Source organism: Euleptes europaea, chromosome 4 (assembly GCF_029931775.1).
Source record: "Euleptes europaea isolate rEulEur1 chromosome 4, rEulEur1.hap1, whole genome shotgun sequence".
In the NCBI taxonomy this organism is placed as follows: domain Eukaryota; kingdom Metazoa; phylum Chordata; class Lepidosauria; order Squamata; family Sphaerodactylidae; genus Euleptes; species Euleptes europaea.
The window spans coordinates 68950556-68960801 of record NC_079315.1 but is presented as its reverse complement, the minus strand read 5'-3'; the positions used below and the strand labels follow the sequence as shown (position 1 = coordinate 68960801).

Here is a 10246-nt window from a genome sequence, read left to right as displayed (position 1 = left end):
AGACCTTCATGTCATAAGTAGTTCTAGCCATTTCAAGGGGAAATCATGGGTACATTGTTTCAATAGGTTGTCCATGATAATAGTCTATAGAAGCAATAATATAGTTGTTTCTGTATAGTAATAGTCTCTTCTATATGGAGTCTTTAGAAGGGAGGTATGCACTGCCTTAAAAAGGCCTCTTGGCAAAAACAAACAAACAAATGCACAAACAAATGAATACATCATTCATCCTGAATCAATCTTCTGTGGCTTCCAGGCTTTTCAAAGAAAGCCTTTGCACCTTAATAAAGGGTGCTTTCTTGAAGATGGAACTGAACAAAATAAAAAGTAAAGTATAATATAGGTAGAGAAGCCATAAAGATTATGCTTAGTCAATCACAGATATAAGAGAAAAGCACAGAAATACAACCATCAATACAATAAAACATGCCCTTATATATTTTTTATGCCACTCATCATTCAAACAGAACGTGCCCTTTTATTAGAAGTTTTCTGCCATTTTGGCTGTCTGGCCTTGTAAATCTTTTGAAACACTCTACAAGATTTTGATACTTTCTGGAGTGGAAATCCCTGATCTGAACTTAAAATCCAGCTGTTAGCTAAGGGTTGTAAATTTCCATCTTGGCTCTTATTGATCCCTGTAAAATCAGTTTTACATAAAGTTCTACTCATCTTTAAAATGTATTTTAGTACAAAGCCTGATATCCACATCTTCCCACACTGTGTCATTCCAGATTCTCTTGCAGGCAAAAGTCAAACACATGCAACTGGTTTATTCATTCAGATACCAGACAGAAATTGCACATGAAGGTCCTCAAGGCAGAATTAGAACAGAGAGCTTATGTGTTAACAAAACAAGTCAATATGTTATTCACATGTGCAACTATTTTGGATCCAAAATGACGACTGGACGCCTGCTCTAGAAAGATACCAATAAAGAAACAGAGTGAGACCCAATGCCCTCCACTGTGTTGAACAAAACGTTAAGAGAATTAAACTTGGTTTTGCAGAAATTGCCATTTTTGGAACCCTTCACATTTATCAATGAAGCCAAGGTTCCACATCATTCTTTCATATGAGGAAGCTCATCTTCGAAGCCATTTTCTTGTTATAAATTTTCTGAAAGTTACTTTACCTGGCTTCCTGCTCCTTCTTTTGTTTTTCATAATACAGACACTACAGTCTCCATTAGAGTTTCTGTTCATAGTTAAGATTCCATTGAGCTATCTGGAAGTGGCCTTCACATTCCCATCTAGGACAATTACTGTCCAGATGATGAATTTTAAGTGACTCATTATGTGTAAGCTTCCTAAGAAGAAAAAAGGAGGAAATAAAAAAATAGAGTTAGGAAGCAGAAAGTGGAAGAAATAGGCTAAAGAATGAGATTTGGAAATCTCTTTATTATACAGCTGTAACACCATCATTCCATGGTACCAAATCTGCTATTTCAGACATAACGAAATGAACTGTAACTAGTATAAACCTTAGAGGTTGTATGGAGATTAAAAATCTAAAGGGGGTTGGGTGTATAACCCATACAATATATAACACATACAGTTCCATAACCCATACGGTTCCATCATGAATATTAAGCCATTAAAGACAATTCCCCCAAATAATATTCAAACATTCTGTTTCACTTGGCAAAATTAGAGTTTTCTGGGTTTCCTTATTATTCACCAGAATAATATCCCCTTTCCAAATTTAATCAAATTGTCTTTTCAACAATGCAAACATGAATTTAAATCTTCACACTTTCTCTTATAGGCAGCAAAACAAATATTGTGGCAAATCTTTGAGTCAAATGCAGTACCATAGATGCTCTGAGATATTTTGAAGCCTTCTATCTAAAGCTATCTGAGCTTTCCTCAAAACAGAGCCATATTGATATTTATGTTGGAATATGCAAGGCTGTCATATTAGCTGTGACAGGCAGACTTAGATGGCAGGGATCTAACTGTCAATCATAGGCTGATGCAATGGCCTGGAAAGCCCCTAGGAGGCCTGATTATACTGGCCAGATCCAGTTGAGGCCAGAGGCTGAGGTGTGGTGTTGCACCTGGAAAGTGACTAAGCATGTACTGCTAATTGATGCCTGGAGGTGGCATTGTATATAAGTGTAAGACTCTGTGAGTCTGTGTCGGGCGTTAAGGTGGAGAGAGTGTGTATATAGCACTGCAAATAAACAACTGCATTTCTATAAGCTCTAGTGGTTCTGGTGGTCATTCCTGGATGATGGCACAATCCGCCAGCTCTCGCATCAATTTAAACATTCGGTACTGGGGGGCATATATTCATGCATCTGTCTGTTGTGAATTCTTTCTAGCAGCCGACTTCCTATATCCATTAAAGTGAATTATTGAAAAACCATACACCAGAAACATCTCTACTATCCTCTGATGCTGTATGTTAGCTGTGCTGGTTTGGATTTATACTAGCAAGATTTTTTTATATCAACATCATTTGGATCAAAATTTAAAAGGTGAAACCAGACCCTTAAGCTCTGCCATTTATAGCATTATGACAGCCAATCTGTCAATTAGAAAATTACTGATGATAACCAACTACCAAGCCTAGAATTTGCTTCAGGTACATTTGATTTATATTGCCTTTTCAAATGTTGAGGTCGAAATCTGTGCTCAGTTGTTGTTGGTTTTTTCCTTTGGCTTTCAATGTTTAGCTCCAACCTACTCTGTTTTCCATTTCATCTGCATTCATGGTTCCCCCTCCCCACCAAACAGAAAGCTGGAGCCTTGATAAGCGCTCCAAACTATTTTTCATTCAAGTGTGTATTTTTTCATGTTGTTTTTCTAGCTGTATTACAGAGAATCCATAAGCATTTTCATTTCCTTGTTGATTTGCCTCCTGTGTCATAATGGAACCATAGTTTGCCTTTCAAACTGCTACAGGCTATTTTGTGTGAAGTTTTGTCCTTGCTTATTACTGGAACTGGTTCACGCATATGCATTATCATATGATCACAAGATAATTTTCCTCCCCCTCACCCCGAACAATGGTACTAAAGGGAGCTGGCAGGAGAAAAAGATCAAATGTCTGCCTTTGCTTTCCTGTTGCTATTAGTATCCTCCACTTTGCTTCTCAGGGATCATCTTGCGGCTGCTGGAACATCATGTCAATGCACCCCATATGTGGGACAAGGCATGTCAAGCTGCACAGGCCAAGCAACTGTGAACTCATCTTCTTCTTACAATATATTGAACTATGTGTGTCTTGGTTTAATACCAGGATACAAAGTAAGAAGCTGCAGAGACCGATGGGATATTAAAGGTTGGTGTCTGCATATGTTGAAACATAGTGTTATTCTGAATCAAATACATTGGCCTCAATCCTCCTCCCTCACTTCCCAGGTAGAAGCACTGGAAAGTGATTTTAGTTACCAATATAATCCCAAGAACTTCAGTTAATCAAAAGAGTACACCAAAGCTTTTATCAGGGAAGACATAATATTCCTAATCTCTCTATTCTCATAGTATCCCTATGATACACCAAGCACCGTTAATTCAAAATTGTAAATTGAATCTAGGAAAACCACATACACCTCCAGTGCAAAACAAAAGAATAAAAGGAACATTATACAAGCAAGAGAAGATAAAGACCAAGAATTACGTCCTATTACCATTTATCGAATTTTACATGAAGACTGCATGCTGAATCTCTTGGGACAATCAGCTGAAAGATTCTTGATTATTTTAACACACTTTGGCTAAGAGTCTTGTGGGTCATTGTAATTTGTTTTGAGATTACTTTTTCTCAGCCAATAAAACACATACAACTTTTTCTCAGCCAATATAAGCATACCACAACTTAGAATTAACATAATACTGAAAATTTCACATTTTTCTATTCTAACACTGTAATACACTGAGCTTCCTGACTAAATTGCTCCTTGTGCCATTTTAACATATTTCCACCATCCTCTTTAAACTGAAAGACGCAACATCGAATTCTGCAGACAGGTCTAACACTTCTGCTCAATGTGAACTTAAATTGTGTAGTACGTTATAGACAGTCTAGTTTGTGCTTACTGCTTCACTTACAAGTCAATAGTTTTTATATGTTAGGGAATGCTAAATTCCCCCCTCCCAGAACCTAGTGTCTCACAATACTTCTTCTGTATTCCATTTTCTCGCACTTGAAGCACACACCCAAGCAAATGAATTCCCAAATCTGTCTGTGTTCCATTCTCTCACACATTAAGAAAATCACTAGCTGCTTACCTAGCAACATTTATTGACCAGGGTTTGCTAATAATTACCTGGCAAGGAAGCAGAAGGGAAAAAATTCCACAGCTTGTATAATAAGTTAAAAATTCTGTTGTCTTACAAAAAAAAGGGGGGGAGATGCAGTTTCCAAACTATTCCTAAGAAGTTTTCCACTGACACAAAACATTCTTCCAAAACAGTCAGCATGTTCTTCTTAAACTGATAATTGAAACTTCAAGCACACAAACCACAGTAAATACTTGTAAGTAGGGCTGTTGATTCGGTTCAGCCCGAACTGAAAATCAACCGAATTTTCCTTGATTCTGCGCTTTTCTGTTCGGACGGATCCGAACTCCAAAATGGGAGAAATCCGGGAGGCCGAACTCTTCATGTTCAGCGAGTTCGGCAAGTAAACTTGGCGAATTCGGTGGTTCGGCGGAGACGCATGCGCAGGAGCTGATCCGCCCGTTGGCAATCTGCTTTCTCCCGCGGCCAATGGTAGCCCAGCAGATTCTTCTCATGGCCAATCAGAGCATTGATTTGAAGTTTTGAACTGGCCAAGAGAAAGTTAAAAATGCCCGCCCATCCCTCCCTTCCCCACTGTCTTCCATTTTGGTGGCGAGAGATCCAGCCAGCAGAATTGGTGCGGTTGAGAGATCCACCCGAGTTCATCAGTTGGAACTGGTTTGAGGGTGTTTTGCGGTGTTTGTGTTGTGCAGGTGGTTGGTTTGCTTGGGGTTCCACAGTCCAGCCCCCCCCCCCAGGTTGGCTTGAGAAGGGCGAGCGGTCTCCGTGCGGAGGTGCGAGGAGGACCCTCTCGCCGCCGGGGCTCCCGCGTTCCCATCCCACCCCCCACCCCCCCAGTGCTTGGGTGCCACTTGAGTTCATCCAGCGCTTTTGGCTTTTGGTTGTCTTGTGGTCTTTGAGTTGTGCGGGTGGTTGCTTTGCTTGGGGTTCCACGGTCCGCCCTAGCCTTCCCCCCCCCAGGTTGGCTTGAGAAGGGCGAGCGGTCTCCATGCGGAGGTGCGAGGAGAACCCTCTCGCCGCCGGGGCTCCCGCGTTCCCATCCCACCCCCCACCCCCCGGTGCTTGGGTGCCACTTGAGTTCATCCAGCGCTTTTGGCTTTTGGTTGTCTTGTGGTCTTTGAGTTGTGCGGGTGGTTGCTTTGCTTGGGGTTCCACGGTCCGCCCTAGCCCTCCCCCCCCCCAGGTTGGCTTGAGAAGGGCGAGCGGTCTCCATGCGGAGGTGCGAGGAGGATTACTTCCTCCAGCCCGCGGAGCTGCCATGGGTGAAATGCTTATATTTCGTGCTTCACCCCAGCATGCAGTTTGTGAATTGCGTGGGCTCTCTCAGTCCAATGTATTGCATTGCATCATTTGAATGTGCAAATGCAGCCGAGTCGAGTCAGGGACGGTCTATGCTTTGCGATGGGCAATTGGGGGAGGGCTTCCGGGATCCATATCTCGCCTCCCTAGGACCCCATCGTCACCAAAGTTGGCGGTCCTTTCAATAAGGGTCACAAGAAGCAACGATGAAAGTTTTGAACGTCCAGCTCTAAACCCCCCCCCCCCTGCAGCCGCGGGAGGCCAAGAGTGATTGTTTAAAATTTAAATGGCAATATTCGGCCGAATATTTTGCCGAACTTTAATTTTTCGCTGAATTTAACGGATCCGAATCGGGGGAGTTCGGACTTCGGCGTGTACCGAATCCAGACGGGCCGAATTCGGCCGAATCCAAACTATACCGAATTTTTTTATTTTCAACAGCCCTACTTGTAAGCCTTTGAAAAGTACACTGCTTTCTTTTCATGCTGGACTTAAAAACACCAAAAATGCTAACACTATTTTAAATTAGGAAGGCTCCATCATTTATATTATTTGATATGGAAACTATGGAGTCAGTAGGAATGGGCAAATTCCTCAATTGATCAAAATATTCTCATTAAAATTAATCTCATATGTGCCTGGTCTTAGACTTGGCTCCCTCACCAACCTTCCCACCTGGAACTACAAATCCTCCTGATTTTTATGTCGATCTGAAGTACACTTCTATGTTCAGCTGCCAGGACATTTGTCTTCCCATAAACATCTAAATGCAGAATATGACATTCAATATCTTTTTGTTGTTCTCCTTTTGTTCTCCTTTTTGTTGTTCTCTCTCTCTTTCTCTTGTGTCCTCTCCTTCCTTGAGTTACATATTGCACACAGGTTTTGATGTTGTGAGTGTTTATGTGCATTGTGTGCTTCCTAGTGTTTTGTGCTATAACACACCTGAATGGTAATTCAACTGTTCCCTACTCATTAAACTATCTCTGATTATTCTGCTAAATTCCAGCTCCCTTAGAACAGGAGTGAGAAATAGTGGAAGAGAAGTTTGTCTTATTATTTGCTTCCCGAGCATGAATTTGGATCTAAGTAAGAAGCTGGCCTCTTTCACATGGATGTGTGACTACCATACGCATCCTCATTTTGCACACAGTAAAAACTACACAGAACTTCCATGTTCAAAGGGAATAAATTCTGCTTGGGATTGCTCTGTGTATCATTTCCACAATGTTAGGGGGGCAACAACAAAGATGTCCCTGGAAGATTTTAGCCTCCGCTCCCTGCTTGTAGACCTTCCAGAGTCATCTAGTTGACTACTATATGAAACAGGATGCTTCACTAGATAGACCTCTGGTCTGATCCAGCACATCTGCTCTTATTGACATTGATGCTGGCTGGTAAGTAGCCAAGATATGTGACCCCAGTGTGGTCTTCTCAATCCCAAACATGTTAATGCATCACTACTTCTTGAGTGTGATAATGATTATTACTATTATCAAATATAAAATACAAAAACTGACATATTTTATGATTATTTCCTGGTAACATCATATTGCAACATGTTTAAGCAATCAGCAGTCATACTACTTTGAATGGTGTCAGTGTGCCAACAAGAAGAAGCCAGCAATGACAGCTGTTTGAATGGAGAAAAATAAGAAAGAAATACTTCCTGACATGCACTATTTCCTTTGCAATATACCCTTGTGTAGCAGCCAAGGTAATATATTTTCCCCACATTCACAATGCAGTATACAACTATGTCACCGATTCTCAAGGTTCCAAAAGGAACACTTCATTTCCTGATTGCTTTTGTTTAGTCATATTTTTGCAGAATGCATGCCATAGATATCTGACATGCTGTCTCAAATGTCAGATTTTTTTTGCTGAATGAAACATATGCTGGTATGGTCGCTAACATCAGCCTTCCTCATTGGTGAGTATGGGAATTACACTGGATTTTGAATACTACAGCTAAGATTCTAATGACAATTATCTAATGGAAATTCCAAATTGTTAAATGAATGAATTAATGAAGAAAGATTATGACAGTTCTACATGATATGAAGGAATGATACACAGTACAATCCAAAGCAGAGTAACAGCCTTCTAACTTCATTGAAGTCATTGGGTGTAGAAAGATGTAACTGCTTAGGAATGCATAATCAGAAACTTATATTCTGTTGGTAAAACTCAGTTTCAGTATTTCAGTGCTATTTTAAGATTGCTGACCAGCATGTGTCCCAATCAATAGTCAAGGCATCAATAAAGGCAATAAAGACAGAAGCATTGAAATCCAAAGCGATGCTTAGGAAGTTCATAGAAAGCTATAACTAAGACAACGTTGACATACTGTCATCAGTTAATGGTTAAAAGCAAGTCAACTTAAAGCGTATGACAAGTTTTATTATTGTCATCCAACACTGACAGTGTAATCCTGAGGGTCATCATGGAGAAGGCCTCAGTCTGCTGGTGCAACAGCAGCACTACTGGACCGTTCCCTAAGGAGATATCATACAGGCCAGGGACCATGCAAATGCCCCTTGAGTGGGATCACCAGGGATGTGACTGTGTTGGAGTCCTCAGCAATGCACCTTCATGCCCAAATGTCAGCACAAATGCATGAAGACACAGCCCAGACAGATGGGGGTATCATCCCAGGAACATGGGGCTGATCACGGGTGCCGGATACTCAGCAGTGCACCTGCTACACAGCACCATGGCCATATTAATGAGGCCACCCTGGTGAAGTGGGAGGGGAAAAGTGGGAGGAGCAGCTACAATTCAGTCAAAGTTAAAAACTTTGAAACCCAATTATATCAATGGAATTGATATAATAATTACTTAATTCCCCCAGTTGAATAAATGGGACAATGTTGTGCTTAATGTTGGTTGAACTGTGTCTATAAATTACACTCATGAAATTGCTGAATTTATGTCAGTCATACACATTTTCTAGTAGATAGGTGAAGCTTATTGCTGAATAATAACTGCACTATAATTTACATTAATAATTGTGATGTGGCATATTATTTTTCTGTACTTCATTTATATCTGATTTAATTAGACCTATATTTTGCCCTTTAAATTAGTTTATGTGAAAATACAAACAGCATCTAGCATACTATTGATAGATAAATGTTGGCTAATAATGACAGGAGGACATTGATTCACAGGGTCTCCATGAGTTGGAAGCGACTTGACGGCACTTAACACACACACAATAATGACAAGAAATACATTCTTCCTTTAGGATGCTGCATTACATGAATAAACTCTATAGAAATTCTTTTTGTGAATGTAATCATGAACAACCAATTTATTCCGCACTATGGTTGTATTCCCTCCTAAACATTGGAATAAAAAAAGTTCTGAAATACTGAAAAAATACATATACTGTCTCCCCCATGCCCTTCCAAACCAATCCATTTTAAAAGATAATTTTACAACCCAGGGAATTTTAAAATATGTTATCTTCAGCAAAGTTCACTTATTTTGGTTTTAATTTGGTTCATGTTGGAATTTCCAAACACAAAAATATACTTTGTTTTTGACCCTGCTAGGGTAATATGATACTGTATTCTCAGCCATAGCTATATTCTGAAGAAGGACATCTCAGCTCTGGTTCATAACTCTCTGGTTGGGATCCAGCAGTAAGTTTTTAGATGCCTCTGGAAAAAACAGAGACTTATGCACATTATTACTGGGAAGGTATAACTTTTAATAAATTCGACAGAAGAATTCAAGGAGTGTTCAGGGTCAAGGTTTTAGGCCATTCTAGCAACCAGCACAAGATGTGTTTGCATGACAAAATATTGTTACTGTTAAATTGAAATAATCACTACCACTGTAGACAGTAGTAATTACTCTGGCATACACAGCAAATCCACCCTGTGGATCCTACCACCACCACAGCTTGACCAGCTGCTTGTGATATTTAAGGAAACATATCTCTGACCCAGTGGCAACTATTATATATCTATAGTAGAACTAGATTTTATCTTTCTCTTCCAGGTGGAAAAAAATACAACTTAGAAATTTTCCCATATATACATAATCTTTCCTCCACAGCTAACACCTATTTACTTTGTATAGATCCATACACAACAAATGTCCATGTGTGAGAGGATAGAATGCTCAGACACACCAACATCCTAAAAAAAAGTCTCTTTGCCTTATTTGTTCCATTATAGAGTCAGGATGTTTTACATCAAGGTCATTGACTTAAATGTGAATTAACTCAGTAGTGATTAATGACCATATGGAAATCCTGTTGGTGGGCTTACTCCAACTCTTAATGTACAGCTGTCCACCTAGCACAAGCCATCTGTAAAACAGATACTAATTTGGCATTTCTGAGACAGAGGTTAATGATTATGTGTATAGAGCATATTGTCCCCCAAGTGGGCAAATCAATTCTTGCTTCTGATTAATGTGAATTCGTCATTTTAAATGTCTATTCACTTTTTATTTAATACTGTTTGTGCAAGTCTAGATTTGCATGTGCGTGTAGATTGATAACTACCTTTAAAATATTTACAGAAGCCAGTAGGGCCGTTCACTAGATTTAACTAGCTTTTACCTAGACTTAAAGTAGGAAGATATAGACCCCAAAGCTGTCACATAAGGCTTTGTTGGTTGTGGCACCAAAACTTTGGAACTCTCTCCCTAGGAAGATTCATCTGTCTCCCTCTTTTGAT

At 40.0% G+C, this 10246-nt stretch overlaps 1 pseudogene; it reads right to left on the bottom strand.

Annotated features, from left to right (window-relative positions):
- Nucleotides 1–1041: 1041 nt before the first annotated feature.
- On the bottom strand, nucleotides 1042–2718 carry LOC130477001 (28S ribosomal protein S21, mitochondrial-like; annotated as a pseudogene).
- Between the last annotated feature and the right edge of the window lie 7528 nt (nucleotides 2719–10246).